Raw genomic sequence first — 16,512 nt, forward strand, 5'->3', positions numbered from 1 at the left:
CCAGTTGTGTAACTCATCTCACCATGTTTTCATGATAGGAATTAGGTCATAGTTTTCTAATTGCACCAGGGCTTCGAACTCCTCCTGCTTGTTACCTATGCTGTGTACATTGGTGTAGAGGCACTTCAGCAGGGCTATCGGGCTCTTCACCTTTTGGGAGGAGCCATCTGTAATTCCTCTGGGATGATTTACAGCTATTTCTCTTATTTCCCTGCTGTTCCCTTAACAGTTGTTTTTTCCTGGTTCCTTAGTGACACCCAGTAGAGCATCCCCTTTCCCCCACCAAATCTAGTTTAAAGCCCATCTCTGAACTGCTTTTAGAAGAGGGTAAAGTTTTTACGAGGCCCAATAAGAAAAAATTTGGTTTTATTGTTCTGAGGAAAGTTTTTAAAAGAGTGCTTCCTTCCCCTTGAGGGTGGGACGTCACAAGGAGGGAGGAGGAGATAAAAGATGTAAGTATCTGCTAAGGATAATCAGTTTGATAGATCATAAATGTTTAATGGTTACATGGTTTTATACTAACTTCATAACACTATCAAGGTCATCAGGGTGCCATGTAACACAACATTCATGATAGTGAAACAAAACCTCACAGACTATAAAATGTGTACTTGACACTCCTTCCCCCATAGGCCATGTTATATTTTTGAGTTAATCATCAACAATATAGGAATACTAAGTAATTTTCTCTTTTCAAGATCTAGCTGGTATTAATTAGAAGATTTAGAAAATAAGGGGACCATAAGAATATCATGTGACTAACTTTAAAATAAAACCTGATGCTTACATCCAAAATTCAAATTAAGTAGAAAAACCTGCATTAACCTTTATTAAACTAGATTCTAAAAAGAAAACTAAATCCCCAAACTTCTATTAGCACTTGTTTAGATGACTAATTTTTCATGAAAGTGCATTCTTAAGGAAAGCTCAGATGAGGTTAATATCAAAATACATAGCCTGTACAACTCTACTTAACATGCTCCTAGACTGGACAGTCAACTTCAGTACTTCAGATTATGTGGAAATGTCAAGTTTTCATAGTATAAGTAATATGCTAAGCTCTTCACAGACAATCATAAACATAGCACTTTACATTTTTAAATGAAAAAAGAAATTAAATATTTGCAGTCTATAGTCTATACAAAGTTTCTGAAACTAGGTCTGAAAAAAATGAAAATGTAAAGATCATATTTTCAAGTCTACACATATATAACAATTTTTCCAAAACAGTATTTTCATGTAAGTACTTTTTATGCTATACTATAAATATAAATTTTATAGCATGGGTTTTATAATTAATCTCTTTACCAACAGATTATCCTTTATTTATCTGACTTTTTTATCCAAATTCAACATAGATACCTTTTCTATAGTATTAAAATAGCATACCCACTGTGTGAGTCAACACAGGCAGGCAGCCAGAACAACCACCAAACCATGGTTGAAATGCAAAGAGTAAATTTAGTTCATTACCTCGCTAACTGGAGGATCCTGAAGGAACACCTGGGCAGAGACACACAAGCAGGAATGTGGCACAATCAGGCTCAGTCCATCCCAGTGAGTGGAGGAACTGTCTTTGCACCCATTTATCAAGGACCTGCGCACGCATTGTTTACCACAATGCTGTGAGCTCCTCTGTACTTTTTATGATCTCTGAGCTTTGATCTCTCTCCCAAAACAGGGAGCTCAAGCATGTCTGTGACAGTGCCTCCAAGTCTCTTCAAACTTTTACATTATCTCTGCACAGAAATTCTTCTTCTCAAAACAGACAGAAGATAAACAGCAGTAGGTCTAATATATGGGGTTTCCCACACTGGCATTCTTCAGGCCTTGGCATTGCCAGCTGCAAGGTCACTTGATTGAATCTACAATCCTCCTCACCATTCTTCCGCTTTTAACCCTTTACTCCCAACATCCACCAAAGCAAATTTTACATTCACCTTCTACTTAAAGACATAGTAAATTCTTCTTTTGCCTCTATAGGCATTTGACTAGTCTGTAAACATGATTACAAAAAAAAATAAAATCAGTAAGATCTTCACTTATAGAGAGATCATCTTTTAAACCAGTGGATTCTTTAGGAGAATCAGGTAGAGATTCATATTTTGTATTACTTTTTGCTATGAAGAAGAGTCAAAATAGGAAAAGGAGGCAAATAAGGGCTTTTATATGCTGCCTCTATCTTTGGGAGCAAGTGAGAAAGAAACAATCCAAAACACCAGAGAAAGCACAGTCTAATAGCAGAGAAAAGATAAACATTGCCCAAGGAAATGCAGGATAAACAAGCACTTTGACCAGAAGGGAGTGATTGCTAGTGTAGCCTGGAGTAAATACAAGACTGACTTAACTCTGGAAATGAGGAGAAACAGCAATGGAACTATGGAAGGTATGAAAGTAATGAGTAACTTCAGGGAAATATCTAGTGAATGAAAGTATAAAAAATATTTTATGGGGCATGTGTATATTTTTCTGTTAGGAAAATTAATATTTTGAATGCTGACAGGTTATTGCCACATAGATATATTTAGAAGGCAACTGTCTTTAAAATTTGATACGTATTCTTACCTTCTTTGGCTTGGACGGCTTTTGGATAGTCTGTGAGAAAACGATATATGATGGCATCCAATATTTTGATGGACTCTGTTTATGAAGACTGTGCATTCATTCTTTTCCTCTGAAACTATGGGAAAATTTCACTCAAAACCTCAAGTCCTTTTTGCTTGACAGTCATCTTGAATCTTTCTTGCTCAATTTTTCTTAGAGCTACATTCCCACTGATTGCTCAGGCTTGTGTATGGGTTTCTGTATCTTCTCTGCATCTGTTTCTATAGCATTTTATATCTTTTTTTTCTCACACATGCCTATCCTCAAAATATTCAATAAAACATGTGCTGCCCATATGTGCCTTTGTTTTGGGTGATGACATGTACCCATATTCTTGTGATGGCTGTTCTTGTTCCAGAAAGTTTAACTACCTACAGTGATTTTAAAGAACACTGTCTATGATAACTAGATGTAATACGTTTTCTCTAATGACAAAATTATGGATAACAGGCCATCTTAATACATTGAACTCTGCATAGAAAACATACTAGCAAAAGCACAGCCTCTTTAGAAGAGTTACTAAATCATCTGAGTACTTGCACTGGATTGAAATCTTTACTGGGAATACAGTAGAGAAAGTTGGCAAACCTACAATATGTTAAATAGTAACTCAAATCTATAAATTATGATAAATTAACAATGCTGTGCACACTAATGTTCTTTTCTTATAGTCAAGATTTGTAAACACTTTCCACTTACCTATCTATAACCTTTAAGAAAACTGCTCATATTTGTCCTGTTATTTCTCCAAATATATAGCTCTTAGGCCAAGGTTTTTTATGCTGTTCTCTTCAAAGATTAATTACGTTCAGGAAATCTAAGGGAAATCGTGTAGGTATTTTAAAACAGCAGGAGGGCAAGCAGAGAAATTTAAACATCAAAACCAAGACTTTAAATACATCATGATACAGAAAAGGTCATTTTTCATAAAAAGATAATTTTGTCTTGATTTTGAAGTTATAGTGATAAGAGCAAAAAGCAGGTGCAGTTTCCCCAGGGATGAGGCACAACACTCAGCAATGGAAATCATTGGCTTTAATGAAAGCACAGCATTATCATGGTGGGAGCCCCAGGACAGCAATGCTAATCAAATGGGGACCTGACACAGTGGAACCCTCCTAGGAAGCGAAGCTCAGAGGAAAGCACCATAGAGGGGATAATAAAACTTGCACTGATTAACATATCATATAAATGCAATATCTTGTTTTGCTCATTGAAGCTGACAATAAAATGTTTACTTCCCCAAGATGATGTAGCAGTGAGGTGGCGGTGGAGCCTAGCCCTCCCAAGAACAGCACAGCATGTCCAGCCAGCACCACGGCCATGAGCAGAAGAGAGAGAAACTCCTCCTCCCCCTTGGTTTTATACCAATTTTGACATCATATGATATGAAATACACCATAGGCTGGTTAATGTCAGCTGATCCAGCCTGCCTCTGGGGCCTATGAGGCCTATTAAATTTGGCTTGGGCCTACTATAAAATTAAAGTTTTAATCTGAGTTTTGGGGTTTATCAAACCCATCACACTCATTAGCAAACTCTCTGATGTAATGCAGGTGCTGTTGTCTGAATTCTAAGATCTGCAGCTGGCCACCAGGTTGGCACCCATGCAGGAATATGTGCAATTGTGGAGGGGCGGGAAGTGAACTATCCTGGGTTACCATAATAAATCTTGCACCCTACACATGGCTATTTGAAAATTTCATGCTAACCATTCCTAAAAGGTATATTGTCTCAGTTTTCTTTTTCCTCCACTGTGACTGAGTTGTACCACCTAGGCAGAGACATTTATCTGTATGTAATTGCATTGTAAAAGCCTGGGCAGCTTCTCCAAGTCAGTAATTCAATTTTATGGACCAGTTATTGTTCCCATCAAAAGTTTTTTGTTTTTTTAAAAAAAGGCTTTGTGCATCAGAATACATGCTATTGCAAGTCTGTGAGAAATTATATCACAACAAGTTAATACTGGTTTCTGGCTCACTAATGGAACACCCACACATCTTCTGAAGTGCTGACAAAGCAGATAGACTGATGTTTGTCTCTATGACCACACTGAGAAGCAAGTTGTAAATATGTGTCCAGTTACAAAATGGAACTATTTTTTTAAAAGAAGCTATAAGAGGAATACTCAGCATTCAGAAAACATCTGATGATATTTTATTTATCCTTACTCCTTTTCAATTTTTATCTTATAATCAATAAATTACATTTCATTACAAATTTATGTTAACAGCGATAATTTAAAGGAGTGATTTGTGTTTATTTCATTTCATTGCACAATGTGTGTTTTCTGTTCCTGTTCTCACTGTACTATCCTTTCATGAGGGCCACAGGATGTCTAGAAGAAAGAGGGCTATCTGCTGCAGGTTAGAACGCTGGTTTAGCCACCATATAGGACTTTCTAAAATGTTTTCACATGAACAAATATCTAACTTGATAGCCAAATTCCAATCAACTTTCTTTTGTCAGGTTTCTGGATAAAAAATTAGGTGATTAATTGCTTCAATAAAGAGTTAATTGGAAGTATGAACATGATTTATCTCTAGGCAGGAGACCATGGTTTTCCTCTTACTTACCTTCCTTTTGGCTAATTGCTCCAAGGAGATTGTATTAGGTGTATCTGTAAAATGCAATGTAAATGTTTTGTGGTGGCTTCAGTCACAGACAAATGGAAATAATTTTTCTAAAAATTGTGTATTAAAATTTTCAAACAGATCTTGACACAAGCTAAAAGCATGCCAGCTAGTACTTTCCCAAAAAATTCCTGGGCACAGTTTAGGAGTTAGTGTCAGTCAGGAGCCATTCCCAATAGGCAGTAGATGTATGTTACTATCCTGTTTTGAAGAATAAAAAGGTTTAATAATAAGGCATAAAACATTGTGTGGCTACCAGGGACAATGCCAGAGAACAGTCACAGGCATGTTTAACTTGTTAGTTTATATGTGGCCATTGAATCTTTTGGCTGAGATGGTTAACACTTCAGTATCTGAAGAATAAAAAAGTTCTGCTTTCTGTCAAAGAAGCAGTTTTAAAAGGCCTAAGCCCAAGAAGCTCGTTTAACATACATGATTTTGATAATCATCTATCTTAAATCTTCTTTTTACTGGCAAGTCCATTAAAAAGGGAGTGGCAAGGCATATTAAGCATGATACGATGTTCTCAGATTTCTTTAATCCATACAAGTGTGGCTTTCATCAGCTTGCACTGAATACAACAGTCTATTAGGCCATTTTTAAATTTCTGTCCTTTGCCAGAAGATGAATGTCCAAATTAACTTGCTGGCCTATGAAACTGTATCAATTTACCTTTACACCTTAAAAAGTGAAAAATAAAATCACCTGAATGCTTTTATATTAATCTCTCAAATTAATCCATAGTGGTCCTCACAGCTTTTGTATGAAATTGCACAGGATTTGTTATGTAATTGACATTCAGTTCTATATCTCTATTCTAAAACATGACAGTAAGTTGCTTTCCCAGTGCCTGTCCAAAACAAGACTTTTGAGAGAATTAAGTCACATGAGGCTCAGATTAAATAAAAAAATAATTGTGGAAAATTCAGGAAGTTATAGCAGGATTACTACCTGCTTCCTTTCTGGAGTTCCCCCATAGTGAATCTACAGAAAAGAGCCTAAAGAGCATCGTTAGTCAGTTTTCTTTCAATGATAATGTATAACTCATCATTTATCTTCCCTCCAAAAACAACTGTTATTAGGTCTGTTCTTACAGCCCTAATATAACAATACTGGGACAATCTACTTGTCCAGCAGAGTAGTCTATCACTGATCTATTTTTCTGTTATATAATGTATTTTATTGTTATATATATTGTTAAACATTTTAAATTATCTATACTTTAAATTTATTCAGAATCCCTAGTGCCTTGCATAATCAAAAACTGACTGTAACATTCAAATGAAAATACTGGAGCTTTCTCTTCTATCATTTTTCCTCCAGAGAACTGTTTTTTACATTTGAAAAGATATATCTGCCATAGAATCATATCCCTTTTTCATACAAGCAGAAGCACATTCTTTACATAGAAGAGATAGTGCAAGATTTTACTTAGAAAAAATTTTAAAATGAAATAGTATAATTTAATTCCATATTAAATTCTTGTTGGTAAAATATGTTAAATAATTAGAATAAGAAAAGCCCCACAAACCTCCATCTGGCTTACCAGGAAAAAAAAATTTTTAAAAAATCAGCAGTCACTACCAAGTCATAAACTTAGAACAAGTACCTATACAAATATTTTACACCTCAATCTTCAGGCTTCCTCAGCTTTTTATTTTACCTGTACCACTGAAGGCTTCATCTGATACTTAGGTTGCTTCCTTTTCATGATGAATATTCCCAAGTGAATTAATTACATGGTGCTATTGTTTTCTCCTTTGAACTAAAGTCAATTCAAAGAACATAACTTTTATCTTAATTGCTATACAGCATTCATCATTACATTCTTTCTATTCACTGTTGTAGTTCAGCCTTAACACCAGATTCTCAAACATTTGAAAAATGAAATTTAGGATGATACCTATATGTTGCATTACAATATTACATTCAGATAATAAACTGATTTGCTTTCAATTATTAAAAAATTGTATCATCATGATGTTGTTTCTTTAATATTTTACTGACACATCACTTTTATTTTAACATTCCGTCCAGAAGTACATACTACCTATAAATTACTAACAGGAAAATACAGTGTTTGTGCATCACATTACCACAATTACAGATGCCTGTATATGTTGCAACCTGCACTAGGGAGACCGCACACACCAATGTGATGTTCAAGCAAATCCCAAGTTTATTCAAAAACACAGGTATATATGACCTCAAGTGACCCCGCCCCAGGTGCGGTGGTCTGACTCCAATTGGTTGAGGCTGGAAACATGTCCTTTTAAGGTGAAAACGAAACTTGTGAGGTGGTCCTCCAGACCCACCTGAACCAGGGGCTGCAACATGTATATTATACCAGTCCTTAAAGAGACAAAAATGTAAAGTAAACAATTTTCGGCGGAGAGAAAGGACTTCACCAGCAAGCTTATAAAGTTTATAGTGAAGACACTTTATTTCACAAAGCACACGGTTTATATAGGGTTAGAACTACAGCTTATTGGCTAAAAGAGTTAACACACCACCACGCCAGATACTTCAATTGGTTAAAGCCTATCTCTCACAAGTCCCATGCTTATATTATTTATCCTGGCTGTTTTCCTGCACCTGCAGAGTCCTGTGAATTCCTACTATGTGAATTCTTGGGGAGTAACCTCCTCCCTACCAGCCAGCAGCAGCCGAGTTCCATGCTGCCTCTGGCTGATAGCTCAGTCTCACAGGGTTTTTCTATAGATCTGAATTGCTCACTTTTGATTTTACTGTAACAACAAATCCCCTTTCTTTATTTTGAGCAATTCAGATTTATAGCATTGACTTGTGAAGTATGTCTACAACACACTACAATAGGCAAAGCAATAGAACTAAGACAAGTACAGTGATTAAAACAATTGTTAGGCCTTCTTTCAGAAAACTGAATAACCAACCATTAAATCTTAGCCTTTTCAACCAAATATCAAAAGTAGATGATGTTACCATTAGCTTTTTCATATAGTCTTTTAGCTATCTTAAATCTGCATGAAAAGACACTGAATGATCTGACAAATTCATGCAGCACATCCATCAAATTCCTCAAAACTAAGGCCTTGAGCTAAAAGCTGTGCTGAAAGTAAAGAAAATTAAAAGCAACTACTTTATTTTGCAATAATGCAGGCCTAATGCATATTTAAATCAGTGGTAAGACAAGGCATCTACATTCTACAGGTGGTTTTTTGGTCTTTAAAGATGCATTCATCAGTCATTTCAGACATCAGAGAATAGATACACACACACACACACGCTGGCATCTTGACAATTCTTTGTAATTGTGCCACAAAAATAGCAATAGCACTTCAGCATGGGCTTTTAGGAGAAGGCTACTCCATCTGATAACAGCAGCACTTCAGCATGGGCCCTTAGCTGAAAGCTACTGTACCTGATGTTAACTGCAGCACAATTGTCACCATCAAAAAATTCACCAAAAAAAATCTGTAAGTCATTTTTAGAGCAATTTGTTTTGCTAACTTCATTTATCATTTCTTGATCTTGACTTGGTTTTTACTTGCAGTTCTGTCACTTCTACTACTTTATTCTTTTTCTGATGTTAATGTCACTAGTGTTCTCCCCCGATTTTTTTTTTGAGATCCATAAAATTATTTATTTATTATCATCTTTCTTTTTCTCTTTTTGCTTTTTCCATAGTTTTCTCCCCCTTTTTATTTTTAGAACATGTAGTGAAAGTACTAATTGACAATACACTTAAAAGCTATAAATGCAACCTCATTGTAATGACTTAAACCTTAACCAAATTAACATTACTCTGCTAACTCAATTAACACTTTAAATCTTAACTTATTCTGCTTCACATCGTAATTTATTAACAAATTAAAAACACTATTCGATTTTACCTAAAATCCTTATTTTCTTAACAAATTAAAAATAATATTCTATTAGCTTAACAACTTAACTATCTTAACAAAAGAAGAAACTTTATCCTATCTGCTTAGCATGATTATCTGTAACAAATGAAAAAACATTCCTGCAGGCATTGTCATCGATGCATCAAGAAACTTAAGAAACCTTAACAGAAATATAACAACACTACACAACATTATTTCTATAAACTTGTTATGTTGCATTAAGTCTTATATTCATAAAAACAGATCTTAACACTTCTAAGTCTTGCAGTTCTAGTGTTACTTGTGGTAAATATGCATTCTTGTATTTAAAAGAACATATCCTAACCAATTTAATGCTATAGAACTAAAACCATTATGTGTTGTAATTCATTTTGGCACTCCTAAAAAGAGCTTTTTGAAAATGCCTAATACTAACAAATGGAAACACATCAATTACTATCAGGTGTTATGAATTTTGAATCCGAAGGATCAAATTAAAAACTTTAATCAGTCACTCAGATGTTCAGCTAACTGATCTTGATTCAGTCAGAGGAAACTGGCTGTTCTTATCCATTGCTGATTTCAACCTGTGGAGACAAAAATAGAAACTTTCCTCCAAATTATTAAAAGCTCAGAACACTCTATAACCATTTAACAAAAGCCAAAATTAACAGAGAAATCAGTTCAACAGATCTCTCCTAGGCTTCTCTGTTGCGCTCTGAATTGCAGGAGAAAGATGCTGCATTTTGTCTGTGCATGATGTATTGTAAGGCTGTGACACAGGGCATCAGGTGCCTTTGTCCCGTTGTCTCAAAGGCAAGCCGGGCTGATGTTTGTTAAAGCGAGGTCACTCAAGCTGCTTTCTGGTCAACTGACAGGCTTGCAGACTATCAGGGATATGCTGAAACCACAACAACCAGAGTCCTTTGGGAGACTACATTACCCAGGGGTCTGTGCAAGGAGCTGATGTCGTATGCAAAGCTCCGCCTGTCCACGGTGACGTATCCGAGGGACCCGCCTCCCTCCCCATCGGAGGGGGGACTGGCCCCTCCCATCTCAGAGTGGCAGCGCCATTTTCAAATTTCGCAGCAAAAATTCTCTCAGCATCGAAAAGCTGGAATACGGGGCTTTCTGTTTTTGCAAGCACAGTCCTCCTCCCAGTTCCCGTGTCGCGCTGTCTTTCTGTCTTGTGCCGATTCCGGGACTCCTCGCAGGGTGGCGGGGACGGCGGGGGGTAGGGGTGGCGAGCGGGAGCGGCAGGGGGTGCAGCGATCCCTGAAACCGGCGGGAGCTGGACCCGCGCAGCGGCTGCCAGGGCTGGGGAAGTGGAGGCGGCGGGAGCGAGAAGAGGCGGCGGGAGCGAGAAGAGGCGGCAGTGCCCTCGCAGCCGGAGCCACAGCGAGAGCCGGCGGGAGCGGGGGCAGAGGCAAGGCGTCCGCCAGAGCCTGCGCGCGACCTCCAAAGGTGTCCCCCAGGTCGGCCCGCAGCGGTGCGGGGGGGGGGGGCGGCGGGAGCGAGAGCCAATCGCGGCCAGCGCGGAAAACCGCGGCAGTCCCTTCGCTTCTAATGTCCCGCAACACATCCCTTGCAAGTTTCTTCCTATCTCAGAGTTTCCCACGTAAACAGCTTAAACGCCGTAACACCGGGAAAAAAGTCTCTATCTTGTGCCCACTTTCAAAACTACTTTAAAGTCCAAAAATTATGGCAAATCCATTTCTTAGAAAGGATATAAACGGAAGAGCTTATCCCCATCTCTTCCCCAACCGCTTGCCCACCTGAATTTTTGAGCAAGATTTCCCGGACGACTTTTCCTGTCGCTCCATGACGCGCCTTCTCTGCCTCAGGCTCCGCGGGGCACAGCGGTCCTGCTTGACCACCGGGGCAGTGGTCCCTCTCGGTTGGAAACTTCTCCGCCTCATCCTAGTGTCCTACTGCTTCTTCTTCAGGGTGCAGGGGTAGGGAAATGCAGCCATCCGAGGGAATTATCTTCCTCGTGGTCCGAGGGTATCAGCCGTATCAGCGCGCCAGTTAAAGAAAACAATTTTTGGCGGAGAGAAAGGACTTCACCAGCAAGCTTATAAAGTTTATAGTGAAGACATTTTATTACACAAAGCACACAGTTTATATAGGGTTAGAACTACAGCTTATTGGCTAAAAGAGTTAACACACCACCACGCCAGATACTTCAATTGGTTAAAGCCTATCTCTCACAAGTCCCATGCTTATATTATTTATCCTGGCTGTTTTCCTGCAGAGTCCTGTGAATTCCTACTATGTGAATTCTTGGGGAGTAACCTCCTCCCTACCAGCCAGCAGCAGCTGAGTTCCGTGCTGCCTTTGGCTGATAGCTCAGTCTCACAGGGTTTTTCTATAGATCTGAATTGCTCACTTTTGATTTTACTGTAACAACAAAAATGGAAAAATATAATAAAGTTTTCATTCATTCTATATAAAAAATCAAATGACAACAAGCAACCTCTAAGAAAACATGGTGTCAGGTGTGAAGAATTTGCACCTTGTTTTTTAAAAGTGGATTACAGTAATATCTAATGGAATAAAACATATGAAGTATTTAATTTCCCTTAATGAAAAAAGTAATCCCAATTTGCTCATGTGTGTTACAACACCACCTTCTAAAATAACTAATGACTTAAATTACTTATTTTCTTGTGCAGGTAATAACACCTACTTTGCCTCAGTTTTCACCAGTAAGACAGGTGGCCCTCAAGACAACTGGCCTCTGGAGCTGGTAGACAGAGAGAGGGAGCTGAATAGCCCTCCTGTATTCCAGGAGGATATAGTTAGTGACTTACTGAGCCAGCTGAATCCTAACAAGTCTATGGGACCAGGTGGGATCCATCCCAGGGTGATGAGGGAGCTGGCAGAAGAGCTTGCCAAACCGCTCTCCATCATCTTCCAACAGTCCTGGCTCTCTGGGGAGGTCCCAGATGATTGGAAGTTGGCAAATGTCCCCCCAGTCCACAAAAAGGGCTGCAAGGCTGACCCTGGCAACTACAGGCCTGTCAGCCTGACCTCGGTGCCTGGGAGGGTTATGGAGCAGATCATCCTGAGTGCAATCACACAGCACCTTCAGGATGGACAAGGGATTAGACCCAGCCAGCATGGGTTTAGGAGGGGCAGGTCCTGTCTGACCAACCTGATCTCTTTTTACTATCAGGTGACCCACCTGGTGGATGAGGGGAAAGCTGTGGATGTGGTCTATCTGGACTTCAGCAAGGCCTTTGACACTGTCTCCCATAATATAATCCTGGAAAAGCTGGTAGCCCATGGCTTGGACAAGTGTACCCTCTGCTGGGTTAGGAGCTGGCTGGAGGGTCGGGCCCAGAGAGTGCTGGTGAACGGAGCTGCATCCAGCTGGCGGCCGGTCACCAGTGGTGTTCCCCAGGGGTCTGTGTTGGGTCCAGTCCTGTTTAACACCTTTGTTGATGATTTAGATGAGGGGATTGAGTCCATCATCAGCAAATTTGCTGATGACACCAAGTTGGGAGGGAGTGTCGACCTGCTGGAAGGCAGGAGGGCTCTGCAGAGGGATCTGGATAGACTTGAGAGATGGGCTGATTCCAATGGGATGAAGTTCAATAAGGCCAAATGCCGGGTCCTGCACTTTGGCCACAACAACCCCATGCAGCGCTACAGGCTGGGCACAGAGTGGCTGGAAAGCAGCCAGGCAGAAAGGGACCTTGGGGTACTAATTGACAGGAAGCTCAACATGAGCCAGCAGTGTGCCCAGGTGGCCAAGAAAGCCAATGGGATCCTGTCCTGTATCAAAAATAGCGTGGCCAGCAGGACCAGCCCAGTGATCCTTCCCCTGTACTCTGCATTGGTGAGGCCACACCTTGAGTACTGTGTTCAGTTCTGGGCCCCTCAGTTCAGAAAGGATATTGAGGTGCTGGAGCGAGTCCAGAGAAGAGCAACGAGGCTGGAGAAGGGACTGCAGCACAAGTGCTGTGGGGAGAGGCTGAGGGAGCTGGGGGTGTTTAGCCTGGAGAAGAGGAGGCTCAGAGGTGACCTCATCACTGTCTATAACTACCTGAAGGGAAGTTATAGCCAGGTGGGGACTGGTCTCTTCTCCCAGGCACTCAGCAATAGGACAAGGGGGCACAGGCTTAAGCTCTGCCAGGGGAAATTTAAGTTGGATATCAGAAAAAACTTCTTTCCAGAGAGAGTAATTGGGCATTGGAATGGGCTGCCCAGAGAGGTGGTGGATTCACCATCCCTGGAGATTTTTAAATGCAGATTGGACGTGGCGCTGAGTTCCATGATCTAGTAAATGAACTGGACTTGGACCAAGGGTTGGACTCGATGATCTCTGAGATCTTTTCCAACCCAATCAATTCTATGATTCTATGATCATAGTACTCAGACAAAATAGTTATTTCTACAAATTCTTTTAGTTGAATGGGACTTTAAAAACATAAAATGGTCCAGTGACATTCTCACTGGAAAATCTCAACAGAAACAAAGTAGTCAAATGTGCTATGTCTTACCATGATGTTTGTACTGGCTAAACCATATTTGATATGGAAGACACCTGGAATTTGAAAAGCAAAATTTCAGTATTTACATTTTATTTACACACTAAATCATCGATTAAGAAAAAAATTCTTTTTACAAATAAGTTACTAAAATCACATAAAGACTCAATCAACATCAATTGGTAACAATCAGAAACATATTTAAGTAGTATCCCTAGGCCAATTTTGTCATTTTAGAATCACATTTCTCTTTGAATTCATAGGTGTATATGTCCACATACATATGTGCATGTGAATTCTTAAAAGTTAATTTATTAAACTTGAGTTTGTTATCAAAAATTATAAATATTTCCCCCTTGACTTACAGAGTTGCACTGTATTAAATTAAGCACAAAGACTTAGAAACATACTTTATTTACTACACCAATTATTTATCTTTATTTCCAATGGATAGCTTGAAGTTGTGAATGAATAAACAGTTATGAAATTTGGACCTTTTGTATTAACTTGGAACAGAGGTATATAATACATTTCTTTCATAGCCTAGTTTACTCTATCTCCATTAAACTTACATGGCCACATACCCATTAGATATTAATATCTCCAGTACTGAATTACCATATTCTCCAGTGCCATCTTCATTTCTGTATTTCCAAACAAAACCACATACTCTTGTAAAACAAACTTTGATTAGTGCAGCATTATAGATTTAATAGCTCTTTAAGCTTAAGAGGCATTTTTAATCTGTATTAAAAACAGAGCATTATTAAGGAAATGATAAGACTTGGAAAGATTCAAGCGCGTTGGTGCAAGATATTATCCCTTTGTGCAAATAGTCCCCATCCAGAGCTGAAATAATGTGTTTATACATCACAGGGTATTTAAAGGTAGCTGTGTCCATCTGTATGGCTGAATCCTGAAGTCCACAGACAAGGAAGGTTTCCTCTAAAAATCAAAGGATTTTTGTCCAAATACTGAGGAGCAAAACGCCTTGAGTAGGAAAAGACATAGTTAATCCATCAGATATAAATGCTATTAAGCCGTTCTGTGATTGTTCACAGCTTTACCTGTACAGAGGAAAACCAGAAAATCTTTCAGACTAGGACATTCTCTTTCACCAAACACTCCTTCACAACCCACAATTAAAATATTTCCAGTAAATCTGGTGGTGGCAGGGAGCATCAGCCTCCAGCAAAGGGCCCTTTATCCAAACATCAGCATTTCCCCCCCCCGTGCTCGTCCAAAAAGATCTTTAAAAGCCACTCCACTTCGGTACATCCCCCTGTAAATTCCCCGCACCGGCAACGCTTTCAGCATCGGGTGTTTCAGTTCCTGCGACGCGACCCTATTTATACCCACACAGAGGAACATGAGCGGTAACAGTAACTCCAGGAAGCATCCCAGGTCTGACACATCTCATCCGCTGGGGCGGGGGGGTGAGGTGTGTTTGGATGGGGTGCAAAGGAGGACGGGACTGCCACTTTTGTGAGTTCATTCTAAGCAGCCTTTTTAAGCCTGCCTCCTGTGAGGTGGCATTTTGCAGTCCTCCTTCCTACCATCCTTAAGGAAGGCGAAAATAAAACCCAAAACATGTTTTTTTTTCAACGGTCACTGCATCACAAATCACTGTTTGCCTTCCTCTCAGCGCAGGCCTAAGCGTAAACTCCGGTCTTCTTCACCAGAAGGGGAGAGAGAAAAAAGAAACTGAGACAGGAGCTGAAGGGCCGGGGAAGGGGAGAGACAGTCACACAGCAGAGACTCAGTTGTGCCCGCCGCTGCTAGGCAAGGCGGCGGGAACCACTCCAGCCGCAGCGGAGCTGAGAAGAGAGCAGCGTAGAGCAGCGTAGTAACAGCGGCGGAAGCGACGCTAGTTGAGCGAGTAAGAGGAGGGAAGTTGTTGGTGTTTGGCGCCGGTGGAGGGAGTCATTCCTGCAGCTGCACTTCCGGTCGGCATTTTGTTCTGAGGGAGCGAGAGAGACACACACAGAGGATTCTTTCCTTCCCCCCCCCCTCCCCTCCTCCTCCTCTTCTTCTTCCTCTTCCCCCTCCCCCTCGGTACCGATTCACGGTTCACTGCGCCCAGGCTGCTCCCTCCCCCACCTTCCTGCACTCGCATGTACAGAGGGAGCAGAGGCCCCTTGGCAGCTGCCTTGCCCTTCCCCCACCCCGCGGCTTGGAGTGTGTCTCGGAACCGGTTTGGTTCGGCCCGTGTTGATACTGTGAAGCAGGCTCGTGGGAAGGGATTTGTCTTGGCCGCTCACCCCCTGGCTCTACATGTTCGCTGCACTGAGGAGGAGACGGAAGAGAATCCAGCCCCGCTCCTGCCCCGGATTATTGTTGTTATATTATCTCCCCTCCTCCTCCTGCTCCGTGGTGGCGGCGGCCTAGTAGCAGCGACAGCTCCTCTAAGGAGGGAGAGGGTGGATTTCTCTCTCTCTCTCTCGGATTCTCGTTGGATTCAGACGCCGATTTGCTCAGGTAATCCCCCTGCATCTCCCCTTCCCCTCCCTACCCTCCCCAGCGCCGGGCCGCGCCTCCCGGCCCAGCACTACCGGGAGCAGAGGGGATTAGCTATTATCTGGCATAGAGGGGAGTAAGTGGTAACCGGAGGTATTTATTTAGCAGCCCACCTTCCTCCTCTCTCGGGTTTGGCGGAGGAGATTGGTTCTTCCTGAGCTGCTGGGAGGCCCAGGCCCGGTGGAGAGCGCAGGCCCGGCGGTCAGCGCCTTTACTCTAGCTCGGGGATTAGTAAAACGAAGCGGTTTCTCAGTAACAGGCCTCAATCCGGAGAGGAGCAGGAGGAGGAGGAAACAATACAATTAGCCGCAAATGTACACTGATCCTTTTGTCATATTTGCAACTTCACCGGGGTGAGGGCTGTCCCAGTGCAGACAGCCTTCTGAAGTGGGGGAGAAG

General features: G+C 40.9%; 1 protein-coding gene across 2 annotated transcripts in view; it reads left to right on the plus strand.

Annotated features, from left to right (window-relative positions):
- Window positions 1–15,615: 15,615 nt before the first annotated feature.
- The window catches only part of LOC139683003 (nipped-B-like protein), a 184,061-nt gene continuing 183,164 nt past the window's right edge, over window positions 15,616–16,512 (plus strand). For both annotated transcript variants that reach the window (XM_071577702.1, XM_071577703.1), the window contains exon 1: window positions 15,616–16,074. The gene's annotated coding sequence lies outside the window, so the exon portion shown is untranslated. The remainder of the gene's footprint in view (window positions 16,075–16,512) is intronic.

The sequence above is a fragment of the Pithys albifrons genome, chromosome 26, assembly GCF_047495875.1.
Source record: "Pithys albifrons albifrons isolate INPA30051 chromosome 26, PitAlb_v1, whole genome shotgun sequence".
In the NCBI taxonomy this organism is placed as follows: Eukaryota; Metazoa; Chordata; class Aves; order Passeriformes; family Thamnophilidae; genus Pithys; species Pithys albifrons.